The sequence below is a fragment of the Hyaena hyaena genome, unplaced genomic scaffold (genome assembly GCF_003009895.1).
Source record: "Hyaena hyaena isolate Hyena2069 unplaced genomic scaffold, ASM300989v1 scaffold_158, whole genome shotgun sequence".
In the NCBI taxonomy this organism is placed as follows: domain Eukaryota; kingdom Metazoa; phylum Chordata; class Mammalia; order Carnivora; family Hyaenidae; genus Hyaena; species Hyaena hyaena.
Genome location: NW_024080790.1, coordinates 1,534,063 through 1,549,835, shown reverse-complemented (window position 1 = coordinate 1,549,835; position 15,773 = coordinate 1,534,063). Strand labels below are relative to the sequence as shown.

The 15,773-nt window shown below is 42.9% G+C and overlaps 1 protein-coding gene across 2 annotated transcripts in view; it reads left to right on the top strand.

Annotated features, from left to right (window-relative positions):
* Positions 1 to 201: 201 nt before the first annotated feature.
* Positions 202 to 15,773, top strand: part of ANXA4 (annexin A4) — a 65,011-nt gene continuing 49,439 nt past the window's right edge. Inside the window, exon 1 of one of the 2 annotated variants that reach the window (XM_039239573.1) lies at positions 202 to 302. The gene's annotated coding sequence lies outside the window, so the exon portion shown is untranslated. Of the gene's footprint in view, positions 303 to 3,451; positions 3,555 to 15,773 lie in introns of those variants that run through there. The other variant, XM_039239575.1, reaches the window with a different exon arrangement.

Sequence of the window (15,773 nt, the reverse complement as noted above, 5' to 3'; positions counted from 1 at the left end):
GGACAGCAAGACCAGTCACCGGCGGGGCGCGGGCACGTGCCAGGTGCAGCCTCAGGCCTAGAGGCGAAGCTGGTCCCCCGCTGGGCGCGGGGCGCGGCGGTCCTGGCCCCCGGCCCCAGGTGCGCTACGCCCCTCGGAGGATTTTCCGGTCCCGTGTGCAGAGGGACAACCAGGAACTCGGGCTCAGTCTCCACCCCGAAGTGGGGCGGGTCCGCGGAGAATAAGACCCGCTCTCCGGCCCAGACAAGGGTGTGTTCTGCGCGGCTGACTCGGACGAGCGCTACCCAGTCTGGGCACTAGCGGTAAAGGGAGCGCCGGGCCGGGGGGTCCTGGGCTGGGGGAAGGGGGTGCAGCAGCCTCGGGTCGCCTCGCGGGGACAGCCTTCCGCCGCGCCCAGGAGGGGGCGCCCGCCGCCGGCCTGCGGGCGGGGCTCGGAGGCCGCAGGGTGGAGCGGGCGCGGTCTGACCGGGGCTCACTCGCGAAGGGGCCAAGCCGGAGACAAACACGGCCAGTATCCACCGGTACTTTCCAGAAGGAGTAGTTTATTCAGTTCAGAATGTAGACCAGAGACCACAACACTGTGCTGACTTTGGGAATTAGCAAGAAAGGACTGAGTTAATACTCCCTGCAGCTGACTCCATCTCGTACCTAAGTTTTCTTTTGCATTTTTTTCTCCTGTAAGAAACGTACTCCCTTTCCCTAGTTTCTTACCCTTTTCTCGTCGTGTATATAATTCTCTTTTCTTGTCGCGTATCTAATGCCCTCAGCATAATGTCTGGCTGGCACATGGGAACCAGTTGTTACTACGAGATCCATGACTTGAGCCTGCCCATAGCACTGTCTCACTCTTTTTTAAGTCTTGGCTTTGACTAGCAGGGAGATTTTGGGGCCTAAGAGTCTATTGCTTTTCAACGATCTGCCCCACTTGAAGTACTTACCAGGTTGATGCAAGTCTGTGAGCTGTAATGAGTAACCCACACCTTTCGTGACAAGTGGGCATCTGCTCTTTCCAGCTGACAGTGGGAGGAATGGATAGGGTCCCCCCTCCAAGTTATCCATCCCACCTCCTCCTTACATTGCAAGTAACACAACTAATAGCCAAACCCTAGCTCTTTAGTTGCCAGGGAATTCTCAAATGACAGAGGTGAAAGAGCAAGCAGAAGAGGAAGGGAACAAGAAAATGGGTAATCACAGCCACCCGAGATCTGCTTGCTTCCTTCCCAGAGCCCAGCCCTGTCTGGCTGGCCAAGGCCAGATCCCTAACATTCAGCGCAGACCATTATTTTCTTGTTTGGGAGAAACACAAGCATGCACGCATGCACACACCAAGACATGACTATTAGATCAAGGGCGTCTGAATTTCCCTCCCAAATATTTTTGCATTTGGTTAGGGATCATTTTTCTCTGAAAGCAAGTTAGAGAGTACCATGCACAGTCAAGTCAAACCATGCCAGCCCTCAGCATCTTGAAGAGTGAGCCTCCTGGTCATCTGAAGACTCCTATCCTTTGGCCCATTTCTTTGCTTGTGTCTGGCACTCATTTGTTGTCCCCATCTTGATCCTCTGCTTATAGACTAAGTCTGTTTTTCTTCAGGGGAGATGGAAGTGAGTGCCAGGCACTGCTAGGGAATACTTGGGAGCTCAGAGTAAATAAGCCGGGCGGGGAGGGGTGTGATTTCCCTTGGGTGTCAATTTTACCCAGATATTTGAGGTTAAAATTACTTTTTATGCCAATAAACTATTTGTAAAAAAAAAAAAAAATTTGACAATAAACTATTTGTAAAAAAAATACTTTTTATGCTAAAACAATCAGATATATTTTGGAGTAGAATTCAAAATTTGTATACTTTTTTAATATAAAAGAAGAAACTTTAAAAAAATTATTTTGTTTGGGCTGTGCTTTGGCCCAAAGCTAGCCCTTGAGGGTTTACTTTGACTGCAATTAGGGCTACAGTGTCCGTGGTTTGAGAGGCACTGCAATGTCTTCCCTGGAGGGACTTTGAATAACAGTCGTACTTGGTTAATAATTTAATCTTCATTTCAACCTGAGGTAGCGTTAGTAACCTTGTGTTACATATGAGGTGGGTGTGGAGACACATATTAATGCCCCTGAATTCTTGAGGGACTTGCTTGGCATGTGGATGTGAGAATAAACTCACTCATTGTGGCCTTGGGCAGAGCTGTGTTGGATGGTAGGTTCTGTTGAATTTAAGATGTGGCCTTTGAAACCCCCAGGCTGGGTGGACTTGGAGATGGAGAGCTTTCTCAGCAGAGGTGTCTAGGCAGAGGCCTTGTAACCCCTTTTGGATGGGGCTGTGAAGGGCAGAAGGTTAGACTAAAGACCTCTAAAGCCATAGCTTTCACTTCAGTGTACCTCAGAATCCCTCAGGAAGCTTGCACGACGTACGAATTCTTGCCTCACTCCACACAATTCTGATCCAGTATGACAGGGCTGTGTCCAGGAAAATGTATATTTAATTGGCTCCTTGGATGATTGCGATTCAGGTGTTTCCTGGACCTTGTTTTGAGAAACGAAGCTTTGGAAACACTTAAATGAATATCTGCGTGCCTGATAAAATGAGTAAAGTATTAACAAAAACATAGGACTTCAGGGAACTTAGCCTGTCATTGTGCTATAAACTCTAATAATGTGGTAAAAGCTAGAATTGTCCCCTTTCTCAAGGACAGCTCTCTATTATACCTATTACATCAAATTCACCCCATTGTTATCCAGTGCTTGATATCCCTAGACCAAATAAAGGGTCTAAACTAAAGGAGTTTTGTTTGTTTTTAAACTTAATTGAAACTGAGATGGAATACTATATTAAGATTATTTTCCCTAGGAATTTAGGATGTCTAAGGCCTGTTGCTTGTTTTATTGGGAGTGACATGTTAGTGTTCAGTTGTGTTTGAACTGGACTAAGAGCTTTTGCTATGGGAACGTGAACCACCACCTTGGAAGAATTCTTTTTAAAGGTTCAACATATTTGAGGTCAGTAAATTGCCATACTGCTTCTTGGTCTGATTTGCTAGGCATAAGAACCCAAGTGAATATTTGCTCTAGAATGAACCATAACAGCCAGAGGGATAAATTGCAGCTATAGGCCAGACTGTAAATTGCTTTGAAAAACACTTTCAAGGGGCGCCTGGGTGGCTTAGTTGGTTAAGCGTCTGACTTTCGCTCAGGTCATGATCTCGCGGTTCGTGGGTTCAAGCCCCGCGTCAGGCTCTGTGCTGACTGCCAGCTCAGAGCCTGGAGCCTGTTTCAGTCTGTGACTCCCTCTCTCTCTGACCCTCCCCTGCTCACGCTGTCTCTCTCTCTCTCTCTCCTAGAAATAAATAAAACATTAAAAAAAAAAAAAGAAAAACACTTTCAACTACACTACTTCCACATTCCCCTTTAAGGCCTAGGTATAACACAGCATAAGCAGCCTGGCTTGTAACAGAGCAGGAGGCCCGGAGAGTAGCCTTTTTCAGGTCCATAGAAAGACCTCCCTGCCCAGTCACTGTGGATTCATTCCTGGGTTGAGGCTCTCACCTCGCCCCTCCTAAAAGGTAACATTAAATTATTACCAGAAGCTAACATAGAAGGATTGGTTTGTGAGTGGGAACAAGTTCTCCTGACTTGTGTGTAATTGAGTCCCCTCCCCCGGAGGAGGTCCTCAATAGATATAAGCCTCCAGGTATAATCAGCCCCCAGCATCTTCCCTCTCCTCTCCAGGGAGCTTGGGAAGCTTCTGGGTCCTGCCTAGCTTCAACTTCTGCTATTGACGCTTTTTGGTGCTATTCAAGAATCTCTTGACTCAGTCGTTCTCGTCCTTGTTAGTTACAGACCCCTTTGAGAGCCTGATTAAAGCCATGAATTTCTCTTGAGAAAAAGAAACACACATTTGACATTGTTCATACAATTTCAAGGGATTTTCAGACATCTGTCTGAACTCAATCATGGATACCTAGCAGGTATATAAGTATACTGTTCAGAATTGCCCTAAAATTGGGCAGTTTGTCAAAATTTAAAATGGTTTTGCCTTTGTTCTAGCAATTTGAATTCTGAATTTATCATAAAGATATACTTGGGTATGTGTGTAGAGATATGTGTATAAGGATATATATACTGCAGCCTTCCTTGTAGTAGCAAAAAATTGGAAATGAACTAAATATCTATCACAAAGGGACTGGTTAAATTATGGAAATCCATTCAGTGCAATACCATGCAGCTATTAAAAAGTGACGCAGGTTGAGAGGCTCCTGGGTGGCTCAGTTGGTTAAGTGTCCGTTTCTTGATTTTGGCTCAGGTCATGATCTCAAGGTTTGTGAGTTTGAGCCCCACATCAGGCTCTGCCCTGGCAGTGAGGAGCCTGCATGGGATTCTCTCTCCCACTCTCTCTGTCCCCCCTACTCTCTCTACCCCTTCCTCCCTCTCTCTCTCTCCTTCTTTCTGCCCCCTCACTGCTTATGCTTGCTCTCCCCCTGCTTCCCTCTCAAAAAAAAAAAAAAAAGGTGATGCAGGTTGATAGGAACACACACAGACTGATATTGAAGATACATTAAAAAAAATAAAATACAGGTTTGCATAGTATGCTGTTTCTTTTGTAAGAATAATAGAGACTGTTTATAGTCTATATACTTGTTAATGCATTAAATATTTCTGATAGTATACACAGAAAAATTAAAACAATGGTTGCCATAACAAGGTAGGGGGAGTAAAGTTCATCCAGATTTATCACTTTATACCTTTCTGTATAATTTGAATTTTTCATCATATTCACATATTGATTTTTTTAATAGAGTGTTACAGATATTATCTACCCATTTAACATTGTTTGTGAAGAGGGAGAATTAAGTATAAATGAAAAGTGGGTGCACCTGGGTGACTCAGTTAGTTGAGAGTCCAACTCTTGATTTTGGCTCAGGCCATGGTCCCAGGGTCATGGGATCAAGCCCTGTGTCAGGCTCCGTGCTGAGCATGGAGCTTGCTTAAGATTATCTCTCTCCCTCTGCCCCTCTCCCCAGCTCGTGTGCTCTTTCTTAAAAAAGAAAAGAAAAAAGAAAAAAAATTTGTATTATCGAATTTTTCTAACCTCAAAATTAACACATGATAATATATTTTCTTATTTATATACAAAGAGCTAACATGCAATTATGCTTCATTTTCCAATGAGATGTAATAGAACTTGCTCATTCTTGTCATACATGTCAGTTGGATTCATTATTCATTTGACTACACTCCAGCTAGTTCCAAAAAGAATGTAAGGTGCCTTGAACTACATGGTGGGGAAAGCTTGGTATTTAAATGATCTGATCAGTTCCATGTGTGTTTATCTACAGAAGCAGAGAGAGGAGGTAGATGGGATATGTCCCAGCTTGTAGACTAGATAGACCTGCTAGGGCAGGGCCCTACGTCAGAGTCTTAGCAGTGATATCAGACCTTGGGCACTGAGGGGCCTGACCTTGGCTCCAAAGCCTGAGTCCCCCTCTTCAGCCAGATGTGTCTTAGTCAATGAGGGCTCTGCCTCTGCATGTCAAAGCCTCCATGTCACAGATATTAATAGCTAATATTCAGCAGTGTTTCCTATGAGCCTGACTCAGTGCCAAACAATTGGCATGTTATTTATTAAATTTTTAATCCATATTATGTGGGTGCTACCATTATTGCCCCATTCTATACGTGAGGAAACTGAGGCACAAAGGGGTTGAGTAATTTGCTGGAGGTCACATACTAGCGAGTGGTAGAATCAAGATATGAATTCAATATCCTGTGCTTTACTGATGTTACCCCATATGATGGATTAAAAATGGGGAAACAGCCTGAAAAGGCAGGGCTGAGAGATTCAGATGACTGTGGGGCTGGACCCTTTTAGAGAGGAAGAGGTAGAGCCTGTGTCCATATCACTTGTCCAAGATGAACTCGATGCTAACCTTGTAAGTATCCAGGGGGTCCCGTGTGAGAGGTGAGTGAAGAGTATGGCAGACATGGACCAAGACCGTGCCCTGCTCTTGGTTCCATAGGCCCATCCACGCAGTAGCAAGACTCGAGGCAGCATTTAAAGGTAGGAGAGACAGCTCAGCACTTTGGGCAAGGGTCATTAGGTGCTGGGCAGGCTGTCAGCAGCCCCTGCCACATGGATAAAGTTTCACTTATTTACTATACAATGTGACAGACACTAGGGATTCCAAGATAAAACACACAGACCCCATCTTCAGGGAGATAAGCAAATCAATAATTCAGGACTCCTAGGACTGCGTGATACATGATTTGGTACTCTATGCACAGACTGCCATAGAACAAAAGAGGAGGTGTACCTAACTCCATCCATCATGGGTGGTCAGAGAAGGCTTCCTGGAGGTGGATAGGAGAAGAAAGGTTTACGTACAGGTATGCGGATGACAAAGCAAGACCATTATTCACTGGAGGTGTGACATATTGGTCGGAGCTGGTCCCAGATGGAAGAGTGGGAGGGCGCTCAGAAATTAAGGTCATTCTGTAGTCCCGTGGGAGCCAGGACCCATCAGTCTTGGGGGACAGGCCTAGAGGGTCCAAGGATTCTGTAGTTAGAACTTCTGTCCTGGATTGTAGATCCCTATTTTCTTTCACATCTGTTCTATTGCTTTGCACATTTATCTTTTTTTAAACATTTTAAAGGTTTGTTTATTTTTGAGGGGAGGGGGAGGGGCGGAGAGAGAATAGGGACAGAGGATCCGAAGCAGGCTCTGTGCTGACCGCAGACTTTATCTGGGTGAGGGGCCTCTCCAGTATGCATACTCCTGTTTCTCTGTGATTCTCCTATCCAGGAACGGTTATACCTTATTGTGTCTAATTCTAGGCGTGGGCCACGACCCCTCAGCTCTGAGCTCCTCTGAGGGCAGGAACTACACAGCCCCCATCCCCTGGCCTAGCATATAGTGTGTGTTACCATGTGTGCTGAGTGAATGTATGATTTCTCATGGCCTGGAAAATTTAGTCCAGCCTCCAAGCTCATAAAATGACCCATTTGTGAACATTCTCTCTTCCACCACTCTCTCCATGGTCTAAAGGTCCAGGCCCACTCAGAATGAAGTATTTTCCAAATCATGGCTGAAGCTTCATTTTTATTCTTCTCTCTCTGCCTGCAAAACTCTTTCGCCTTTGAAATCCGATCTGTTCTTGGAAACCAAAGTCAAATGAGAGCGTTTGACTGGGGAGGGGGCAGGGTCGGGTGTCTTCTCCTCCCACCATGCCACTCTGTTAATAGTTACCACATGCCGCCTTGTCTTTGAATTGGCCATATATCGGTTTACTTCTCATACGTGCTCCTTGACAGCAAGATACTGTCTCCTCTGCCTTTGTTTCTGTGACAATGCCTTCACCTGGTAGGGCGAAATCGGTATTTAAGTAAGGACTATGAGTGCCTGCATGCATGGTGAGCGGCAGTTTTGGAACTGGGGTCTCACACAAGGGACCACCTCTGTGAGAAACAGGGCCTGGAACAGGAATTGAGGGGAATAACCGGAGGTGCTTGTTGTAACTAGATTCAATAAGGGCTTTGGGGCCCACCCAGGATTTACTGATTCAAGGTCTCTGGAATACAGCATCTCCCAAATCTGTATTTCTAAACACTCCCCAACTTATTTTTTTGTGCTCACTAAAATTAAAGAACTTTTCCTAGAGATCATGTTTGCTGCTTTACAGTCTGTATTATAATTAAGATCCTTTTGAAGCCATAGCTACAGATACAGTGTCCTGACATTATCCAACGCCAGAAGAAAGGAGGAAGTTGGCAGGCTAACTTTTGTCTTTTTAGCCTGGGGGAAAGTCTTTCTCCAAGCCTCCTGGTAGATTTGTTCCTTATTTCTCATCAGCCACAGTGGGTCATGTGCCACTTGAAACCCATTTGTTGCCATTGGAATGGGGTTGCCTTAGACCAATCATTATTTCTTCCTGGGATGAATCCTACCTTCCCAGTTTTCCAAGCCCAACCACTAAACTCATGAAAGTTCTCTATGAGGAGGGAAGGTATGATGGGGGTTGACATTATTACTAATCCTCTCGGAAATCCTGTACGATAGTCACTACTATGTCAAAGTTTTATGCCAGAATAGAGTAATCATCTTAGGTGAGGTTAAATCCGGAGGGCAGAGCAGAGACTGGAATTTGGCCCCCTTGTTCTGGATTCCCAGCCTGCTGTGTCCAGCACAGAATGAGCTCCATTACAGCCTCTGCCAGCATGTGGGAAGAGAACTGAATTCAGAGTTTTACAGATATAAAATAACAGATCGGGTCTGCTAGGAGTAATACATGTTTGCAGTGAATGGTTTTGAGAACTCTACTATTTAAATAATCTTTGTCAAACACATTTCCTGAGTCATATTTATTCAGATATTTGAAAAAATGTTAATGTTGGGTGCCTGGGTCACTCAGTCAGTTTAGTGTCTGACTTCAGCGCAGGTAATGATCTCATGGTTTGTGAGTTCCGGCGCCTCCATGGGGCTTTCTGCTGTTGGCACAGAGCCTACTTCAAATCCTCTGTCTCCCTCTCTGGCCCTTCCCCCACTCACATGTGCGCGCTCTCTCTCTCTCTCTCTCTCAGAAATAAACATTTTTTTAAATGTTACTTTATGACTTTTCCCTCATAATATAATTTCTCCTGTTTTTTTCCCCCATTCTCTCATACTTGATGTATGATCGTGAATGGGAATCTATACTTAGGAATGACCATGAAGCATTTTGAGGACCTTTTTGAGCATCAGTAGTTGGAATCTAGAATCATAACTGTAGGGCAACAGTTCTCAAATTTGAGAATGCATCAGAATCACCTGGCGGGCTTCATAAAAACCGTACTACTGGGCCCTGCCCTCAGAGTTGTAGAGTCTATCGGTGTGGTATTGGGTCCAAGAATGTGCACTTTTAACAAGCCCCCAGCTTATGGTAACATTGGTCTGGAAACCACACTTTCATAAACGCTGAGTTACATGAACTTCTTTTAGATTGAAATACTGGTTTTACATTTATTGAAAAAATAACATAATGAGATTTTCATTGTGCACATGGCACGTTCTGTTCTTTCCACATTCTCTTAAGCTCCCTATTATAGCTGCCCTGGCATCTGCCCACTAAGGCTGTGATTTGGATGCACTGGATTCCCCAGATTTTCTGTGGTTTGGTGAATCTTATTCCTTGGAAGTGAGAGGGCGGAGTGACACCCACATGCCCTCCCTCCAGGCCAGACATGGTTGTGAAATAATTGAGATACATCAGTGGAAATATGATATGGTTCCACATTCGAGAGAGATACCTAGTAGCCAAATCCAGAGACAAGAAGTAGAATGATGGTTAGCAGGGGCTGAGGTAAAGGAGAAATGGGGAGTTATTTTTGAATAGGTAGAGAGTTTCTGTTTGGGATGATGGGAAAGTTCTGGAAACGGATAGTGGTGATGCTTGCATGACATTGTGAATGTCATTAATACCACTGAATTATACATTTAAAATTGGTTAAAATGGTAAACATTGTTATGTATATTTTACCACAATTTAAAAAAAAAATCTTGTTTTCGTTACTGTCTCCCAGTGGTGTGCTGAGGGTCCTTGTATCAGCCTACTGGAAGTGATTGTTAAATTTTCAGGGGTTTGTGGCCTGATGGTTAGGTATAGCCATTATTTAAAGTTCAATTATATGAACTTAGGAGTAAATAAATTATATCAGGGCATCTGAGTGGCTAAGTTGGTTAAGCATCCAAATTCATTGGCTCAGATCATGCTCTTGTGATTTGTGAGTTCAAGCCGGGCATTGATCTCTGTACTGACAGCTCAGAGCCTGGAGCCTGCTTCTGATTCTGTGTCTCCCTCCCTCTCCCTGTCCCTCCCCAACTTGTGCTCTGTCTCTTTCTCTCTTTCAAAAATAAAAATAAATAAATAAAATTAAAATATAGATATTTGTAGATAAGTTATATTTAAAATCACATCACTTCCTAATTTACTACCTTTTATTATATGTGTGTGTATATATATATATATATATATATATAATTATATATGCTCTTGTGATTACTTCTATTTTGTCTGGAAATACAATATAATGGTATACTACTACCTATCCCCAGTTCTAAATTCAGTGGCTTCACATTAGTAACTTGAAATCAGTTATGTTGGCATTTATGGCAAAGAAATGGCTATAAATTAGGGTTTTCTTTCTTTGGAGGCCCACCTGTTCAGTTTATCAGCAGTCTGCTGGTCTTCCAATGTCTTACTGGTGGGGCAGGGTTGGAATACATTTGTAGGAATAACACGCCAGCTACTTGGGATCTTCCAGGGAAACTTTCTTAAATTGAATTCTAGCCCTTTCCAAACAGCCGTGCCTTTGGGTATTTGGGGTTGGTCTAGAAGAGAAGAGGTTGTGGCTAAGTTTAGTGGCTGGGAAACAAAATGAGTCATATAGTAAGTGAGTTACTTAACATTCTGGGCAGGAGTTTCCTCAACGGGAACATAAAAGGGGTGGAAGAAAAACTGTAGAAATAAAGTGATTATTCTAGCAATGGGAAAGAGATACTTTTATTCATTTTCAAAAAATTTAATTTTTTATATTTGAGAGAGAGAGAGGTGGGAGGGCAGCAGAGGATCCAAAGCAAGCTCAGGACTGATGGCAGAGAGCCTGTTGTGGGGCTTGAACTCATGAGCCTTGAAATCATGACCTGAGCTAAAGTTGGATGCTTAACTGACCGACCCACCCAGGCTTCCTGGGAAAGAGATACTTCTAAAGAAAGTTTTTATTATGGACATTTTCCAACATAGACCAAAATGAGAGATTAGTAAATTGAACCTCTTTGTATCTATTCATCACCCAGCTCAACAGTTATCAATATTTCACCAAAAAAGAGACTTTCCAAATACCAAAGTAATAAGAGGGAGGAGTACAAAGGAAAAAATGGATAGATATGATTGAAAATTTTTCTTCCAAATTTTAGCTGTACTGAATTAAAAGGATAATGTTAAATTGGTAAAATACTTAATAATACATTTTATATATAAAATATTAAATTTTATAACATAAGAATAATTTCTATAAATGTTAGTAAAGCACTAAGATTCTAAGAATGGGTAAGAAATCAAAACAGATAAAACACAAAGAAGGATATGAGTTGAAAAAGGGGAGGAAGATTCAGTGTTCCCACAACTAATTTAAAAAAGCAAATTAAGGGCACCTGCATGGCTCAGTTGGTTAAGGGTCCAACTCTTGATCTCAGCTCCGGTCTTGATCTCAGGGTTGTGAGTTCAAGCCCTGTATTGGGCTCCACACTGGGCATGGAGCCTACTTAACAACAAAAAAGAAGCAGGTTAAACCAATAATAAGATTTAATATTATACCCAAGTATTATGTCATAAACACATAAATAAAGCTAGCAAGCATATGGCTAGTTGGGCTTTGGATATCCTTGTAAATTTGGAGAACACCTGGAAATATTCATAAGTATCAGATATCATAAGAACTAGGTCAAAAGAAGAATGAAATATCTTACAAGACTAATTATAAAGATTGTAGCCATGATTATATATATATGATCTAAATATATAAACATATAAGATATACTTCCCAGGGGAACCTGGGTAGTTCAGTCGGTGAAGCTTTCAACTCTTGGTTTTGGCTCAGGTCATGATCGAGCCCCAAGTCAGGCTCTGCACTGAGCACGGAGCCTACTTGGGATTCTCTCTCTCTCTCCCTATCTTTCTGCCCCTCCCTTGCTTAAATAAATAAGCTCTCTCTCTCTAAATAAATAAGCTTAAAAATGTGTGTGTGTGTATGTATGTATACACACACACACACACACACACACACACAGTTTGCATTTCTGTGAAGGTTCTTCTCATTGGCCACCTTTCCCTGCATCCATTCTGCCACGACTGTGTCCACCCAACACTTCTTTGCAGGTTTGGAGGTGAGTAGGGTCAGTAACAGATCCAGCTCACAGCTCCTCAGCTCAGATGGGTGGGTTGGGATGAGGTTTTCTGGATGGATCTCCTTATCAGACAGCGATAGGGAGGCATAACCCATCTCCCCACTATCATGCACACATACAAACACACACAGTGTGTACTCACTCTCCATCTGTCTTAAATTAGTTTCAATTCCTCTCAGCTTCTGACTTAATCTCATGTCAGTCCTTGGCTTTTCAGTTTTGTCAGGAATTTCTTTCTGCACCTCCCCAGGCCTTCATGGGGTTTTTAATGAAAACTTGGGAGAGGCTACATCAGAAATAGCAAGTTCCTTATGTGAATCAGAATCCACTGTGGAAGAATTTGAACAGTTCTGTTTTTGTATTCTTCTTCCAGAGTCAGCTCCAATGCTGGCAAGATTTGGAAATAGAACCCTGCCCTGGCCCACCAAGGGAGTGGCTGCTCCAGGGGCTGTCAGCTGCCCACAGAGCCAGAACTTGCATATTTGCAGGCATGGGAGGTGGCAGGAGAAAATGTGACATTTAAGAGAGCAGTGTTTATTCTCTGCTCACTTCCAGATCTCCGAGGCTGAGCCAGTGTAAATCTATGAAGGAAAACTCAGCTGCCTTTTCCTGTTCATCTGGGGAGAGAGTTTGTCTTCCCTCCTGGGCGAATAGAAATGGTGGCGTTGATAAGGAAAGGGTTGGGCTGCACAGTACTCTGTTTTCCTACATACAGGTAAATAAAACTAGCCAGACAACACGGAGGCTGGCCGCATGTCTGGATTCTCACTGACTCCGTCTTTCCTGTGCTCCAGTTTCTCATTCAGATCCAGACTGTCTGTTGCCTTCCTGTGTCACAAGCCTTTTGTAAAGAAACATGGAGTGGATTTTAGTTTCTCTGGGAAGGAGTATAAGAGAAAGAGTAGATGCTAGATTCAGGGTTCTTTTTTTCTGACGAGGCGCTCCTCTTGCTTTATCCCTAAGACCCATGTTTGTTGACCCAAGAGAAGTTATCAAGACCTTGAAATCCGGGTCTTGGGACATGGCAGCCTGTACTGTGATTAATAAGGAGAGGCCGGGGTGACCCAAGTGCAGATGGACACATGAAAACATGATGCTAGAACAGGCCAGACCTGGAGATCAGTGCAGGAGCTTGTAATCAGTTGCGGTTTCTGCATTAGATTCTCACTAGTTTATTTCTGGTATTTCTGAAGAAGGAACATGAAATAAAGTGACCTTTCACTTTTCCTTGAAGTCCTCTGATTCTAAAATAACGTTATCTTGAGAATTGGTCAGTAAACATAATGTAACCTGTTGCCAAAACCTACCCACAAGGGACAGATTTTTTTTTTTAAATAATTGCAATACCTGAGGAGACATGATTTTGCCCACAATACTGTGCAAAAGCTATGTGGAATCTAGGTTCCACGGAGTGGGGTTTTGCCTTAAAAGAGGGTATTGCTAACTGAAGGATAAGAGCAACGTGCTTCCCCTGAGAGGGTACGATAAGCCTAAAAGCTGAGACCTTGGCCTCTTAAGCTCTATAGATGTATATCATTTTATTGAGGTATAATTTACATACAATAAAATGCACAGATCTTAACTGGTTAGTTTAGTGAGGTGTTTAAAAAATATTTTTTAATGTTTATTTAATTTTGAGGAGAGAGAGCGTGAGCAAGGGAAGAGCAGAGGGAGAGGGAGACACAGAATCTGAAGCAGGCTCCAGGCTCTGAGCTGGCTGTCAGCACAAAGCCCGATGCAGGGTTCACATTCACGAACCGTGAGATCATGACCTGAGCCGAAGCTGGTGCTTAACCGACTGAGCCACCCAGGTGCTCCTAATCAGGTATTTTTATGAAGTTCACATTAAAAATAAATTATTTTTTAAAATTTTGGTAAAACATACATAGGATAAAATTTACCATCTTAACCATTTTAAGTGTATAATTGAGTGACATTAAACACATTTGTAGTGTTTTGCGACCATCTCCACCGTCTAATAATAGAACTCTCTTCATTTTGTACAACTGAAACCCTGTACCTGCCAAACTAAACTTCATATTCCTTCCTTCTTTCACCCCCTGACACTGCCATTCTACTTTCTGTCTTATCAATCTGACTTCTCTAAGTACTTAAGATAAGTGGAATTATACAGTATTTGTGACTTTTATGACTGACTGGCTTATTTTACTTATCACAAAGTCCTTAAAGTTCATCCATGTTGTAGCACATGCCAAGTTTCCTTACTCGTTAAGGCTGAATAATCTTCCATTTTATGTGTGTATGTACTAGATTTTGCTTATCCATCCACCTGTCAATTGAGACATGGTTGTATGTGGTTCTACCTTTTGGCTACTGTGAATAATGCTGTTTTGAACATGGGTGTACAAATATCTCTTCAAGGTCCTGCTTTTCAGTTCTTTTGAAAGGATACATATGTACTTAGAAGTATATACCTAGAATATATACCCGGAAGTGGAATTGCTGGACCATATGGTAATTATTCTATTTTTATTTTTTTGAGGGTCTGCCATCCACACCATTTTCATAGTGGCTGTACCATTTTACATTCTTTTTTCTTTTTTAAGTTTTTGAGAGCATGAGTAGGGAAAGGACACAGAGAGAGAGAGAGGGGAGAACAGAGGATCCAAAGTGAGCTCCACCCTGACAGCCCTGAGCCCAGTGTGGGGCTTGAACCCACAAACCACAAGATCATGACCTGAGCTGAAGTCGGACACTCAACTCACTGAGCCACCAAGGCACCCCTGGACCATTTTACATTCTTACAAGTATGCAAGTGTCCCAATTTCTCCACATCTACACCAACTCTTACTATTTTCACTGTTTTGTTTTGTTTTTTTATACTTGCTATTGTAATGGCTGTGAGGTGAGTTCAGTAAGTTTTGACGAATGCATACAGCTGAGTACTACTACCTCAGTTAAGATAAGGAACATTTCCATCACCATCTAAACTTCCCTCTCTCATGCTTCTCTACAATTAGTACACCCTCTGCCTCATCACCACCTCCAACCCCGGAAGGTGAGGGCCCAGGATGGAAATCTGGTGAGCACAGTCCAGGGAGGATGCCGTCTTAGAATTCAGACAGCTGTGAGGACAATGATCTTGTCATAGAACAGGCACACACACACACTTGGTAGCCAAAGAAACCATGGGGAAATCTTGCTTGATGTGTTGGTAGATGTGAAAGCCTGAACTCTGTACCTCAAAGGTGTTTTTAATAAGGGTAGGGTTGGTAACCCATACCTTAAACAGCTCACTATACAGGTAATGCTAGAATATGTAGATGTGGCTGATAAAGGTTACGTGGAGGGAATAGAGTAATAAAAAGAATAGCTAACATTGCTGAGTACATAATATGTGCACCATTCTAAATGCTTCATATGATGTAATAACTTGATTAATCTTTGCAACAACCCTGTAAAGTAGCTATTGTTATTAATTCCATGTTGACCACCTGGGTGACTCCGCTGGTTAAGCCTTCCTGAGTTTGAGCTTGGAGCCTGGAGCCTGCTTCAGATTCTGTGTCTCTGTCTGTCTGTCTGTCATTCTATCTCTCTCTCTCTAAAATAAATATTAAAAAAAATAATTTCGTGTTACTAATGAGGAAACTGAAGTACAGAGAAATAATAACTTTCCCCCAATCATACAACTACAAGTGTGTTTAGGAGAGTTATAAACCCAAGTGGTTGGGCTCCCAGGCTGCAGCCACTTTGTTATATGGAGGAATTATGACATGGTGTTTGAGGGAAGAGTTCCTACCTGTCTGAGGGCCATCACATAAAATTAGCAACTAGACCATGAGGTTGGCTACCCCGCCGTCAGTGTGGACCTTCCTGTTGCTGTTT